Source organism: Crocodylus siamensis, chromosome 7 (genome assembly GCF_052110815.1).
Source record: "Crocodylus siamensis isolate JL-2025a chromosome 7, ASM5211081v1, whole genome shotgun sequence".
In the NCBI taxonomy this organism is placed as follows: Eukaryota; Metazoa; Chordata; order Crocodylia; family Crocodylidae; genus Crocodylus; species Crocodylus siamensis.
The window spans coordinates 69,617,504-69,621,040 of record NC_143401.1 but is presented as its reverse complement, the minus strand read 5'-3'; the positions used below and the strand labels follow the sequence as shown (position 1 = coordinate 69,621,040).

The window sequence follows — 3,537 nt, the reverse complement described above, 5'->3', positions numbered from 1 at the left end:
CATTTTGTTGGCCAGGTGGTCTAACATATATGCAAGGTCCTTTCCATCCGATACCAGCTCCACACCCCAAATCATCCTCAGAATGGGAGTAAAGTGGAACATAAAACTTTGATATCAAGCTTCACTTGGCAAAGACTTGTGAACAAACTGGTCTAAAGTGGCCCAAGGCCCTCCCATTGGTACTTTTCCAAATCCAAAATTCTGTTCAAACATCCTCAGGTCTGACCCCTTTTGAGATTGTTATGAGTCTACCCATGAGGGGACTTGCCACATCTACCCCCCCCCCAATGCCTGACCCATCTCCATGATTCTTTATTAACCTACTGCCAAGGGCTCACCAAGGCCCTAAAGGTTATCTCATTGCAGGTTAAGGTCACAGTGCAACATAACTCTCTAGATGGTGACTCTGTTGTCAATCCAGTCCAACCAGGAGATTGGGTCCTGATTAAGGTCCACCAGAGGAAGGACTGCCTGCAGCCTCGGTGGAAGGGGCCTTTCCAGGTCCTGCTAACCACCCCAACTGCTGTGAAAGTTCCCGAGGTGTCTGTTTGGGTTCATACCTCCCACTGCAAGAAGGTAACCACCCCGATGGAGTGGAAGGCTTCTCTTACCAGTGATACCTCCATGAAGATCCAAAGGGCTCCCTGTGAGTGAAGATTAGACAATGAAATCTTGAAAAATAGTCCGCATAGCTAGCCAAGTTTGACTTGAGGCTATGAACTTTTGTTCTATGTGTTGAATTGCCTTTAGTAATTTAGTATGAATCACACTAACCCTTGGGAGGTTGAGATAATTACGTAGATTTAGAAACTCCCCAGGGGTAACGCTGTTCTGTATTCTTGTGGTCAGTATTTTATTGATAGTAGTGTGCTGGAGGCCAAAATTTTTATCAAGGGTAGGCCCCCCGAAGTTCCAAGGGATAGCAGCATTTGGGACCCCACTTGAGTAGGCCCTGAAATGTTGCCTTTTCTTTTGTTCTGTTTCATGCCAGGAGTTTTAGTCAGGGCATGGGAGGAGAACAGAATTATGTTCCTGGGGCAGAGCATTGCTAGTGCAGGCAACCTTACAAACTGCTGGGTGTGCATACATGGGCCTACACACCCAGCCACAGGAATCCCAGTGCTTGGGGTACCGATTCCCCTTGAGGATTGGGGAAACAGTACCAATACTTGTTTTGTCAGATTTTCCTCCCACTCTAATAGAATGCAGCAGTTGATCCCTGAATGGTGGAAAAAGATTTGAGACAGCTGGAGACCATCTTCTAGACTTGAGGCAGCCCTCTGTTATAGGTTCAATGGGAGTGGTAGGACGGGAGAAGCTGGTTACTCAGTGGGGCACTACCCCAAATGCTGGGTAACCTTTGATTATCGCTCCTATAATATGTCTGGGATCCTGCTGGGAAACATATCCTTTCAGTGTACCAACGGGTCTCTCACTATCCATAGAACCCTGGAGGATACCCATAGTCTAGTAATGAATGGGTCCAAATTCTATGTGCTGTTAGGTTCTATTTCTTGTAATCAACCTGCTCAGTGCAGGTTGGTGGGGAGCCAACATGCCCCTTCCTATACCTTACAGGTCAATTGGAAGTCCTGAATTGGGATCACAACCTGTAGGGACCACAGCACTATAGCCGCTCCAGGCTTGTTTTGGCTATGTCCACAAAATTTTGCCATGGCATTGGGTCAGCACCTGTACTCTGGGGAGAATTGTCCCGGAGTTTGATTTGCACCCAAGCCTTTCTCGGCATGTGGTGTCTAATCTCCCACCTGGCTTTTCCAGATATAGGTGAGCAGTTGAAAACCCACTGGTCTGCTGACCCACCGGGTTCCATCAATTTACTAGGACATTTCTCCCTTGGTTGAGGGTAGCTGAATTAGAAAGAACTATTGTAAATATTTCAGGAATCATGGAAGAATTCTTTAATGCTAGCGCTGATGCCCTAGGAGCTCTTAGTGATAAAATCACCCAGATAGGGCAGGTGGCCACCAAAAACTGTATGGCTTTGGATTATCTCCTAGCTGGCCAAGGAGGGGTATGTGCGGTTGTGAACCATACTTGCTGTACCTGGATCAATGAGCACCAATGAGTGGAAAAAGACCTCCACACCATTAGGAGACAGTTGCAGGTGATCCATGCAGTTGCAGAGGAAAAACCCTTTGATTGGTGGGAGTGGCTGCCAAATGTAGGGGGATGGTGTAAATCCCTGCTAAAATGGTGTATTCTGAGTTTATTACGCCTTTTTGCTGTTTTCATTATTATCCAAATGTTTCTGTGTTGTTTACACTGTTGTTTATCAAAAACTGCCCAGAGAGTTTCTAGGCTTTCTAAGACCAAGCTGCAGATGATGGTGCTCAGGGAGGTGGCCTATGAGTGTGAACAACAAGAAAGTGTCAAAGGTTTTATGAATATAGAGGTGTAAGCACAAGCACTTACAAGGGAGGAATGATGAGGAATGGAAAAGTACTGAAAGGAGTGTATACGTGTCGGGACAGGATGAAGGATATGGGTGAAGGCTGACTGAGAACAACACGGTAGCCTTCAGGATAAGCTTATCAGGAGACAGCTTGAGAAAACACACCTGGTTCAGCAAGACACCAGGATGAGTCACTGTCAAACTGCCAAGAGTATGTTACAGGGCGGGCTCACCTGTATGTGATTTATCAGTATATAAAGAAGTCTATGCTTTTTTCCTGTTGAGAACAAGCTGCCCCTTGTTGTTCTCCCATGGCCATGCAAAATAAAGCACTTCTGATAGCCAAACAGTGATTGTCTGAATTTTCACATCAGAAAGATCTATGAAGAAAGATCTCATGCTGAGCATAAGCTCCTGGATTTATGAAGGCAGTCCCAATCTTGAGCTTGCTATGAAAACCAGCCTCTATGTTTGTAGTGATGGCAAAGACTTGTTTAAAGCAGCTGTGATGGGGTCTAAAGCCAGCTTGTTCTTGTGGAAGTAATAGATTAATGATAGGGCTAATTCTTAGAAGAATGAGCCACTCCAGGAGCTTATAGATTGTGCAGAGCAAAGAGATGGACCTATAGTTCCCAGGGTCATGTACCAGCTTTCCTGGTTTTGGCGGGGCTATCATCATTGCTGCCAGACTTGTGGAATATGGCCATTCTCCAACACAGTTGAAAAGAGAGACAGAAGCCATTGTTTTGTCAATGGGCCAAGATGGTAGATGAATTCCAGTGGATGGTGATGACCTTCACATGACACACCCTGTTAACCAGCCTCTTGACTTGTTGAATTTCTGAATTTTTGAATTCCTGGGTCTGCAACTAATGTCAGCAAAATGGTGACCTAAGGCCTTCAACTGGCCTCCTGTTCAATGGAGCAAAACTCAAAATTGAAGTGATTACAACAATCCCTTTCCAGACTGAGCACCCCAACAATTAGACCCTGGAACACAGATCTGTCAACTGAACGTCAAAGGTTTCTCACGGGCTAAATGTGACTACCTAAGAAAGATGCTGAGGACCAATAGCTGGGTCACCTTCCAGGAGCTCCTCAAGCAGCTCTGCCTGCATCTG

General features: G+C 45.8%; 1 pseudogene; it reads left to right on the top strand.

Moving 5' to 3' along the window:
* The first annotated feature begins 1,380 nt into the window (after nucleotides 1-1,380).
* LOC149859955 (syncytin-2-like) lies at nucleotides 1,381-2,089 on the top strand (annotated as a pseudogene).
* The last annotated feature ends 1,448 nt before the right edge of the window (nucleotides 2,090-3,537 follow it).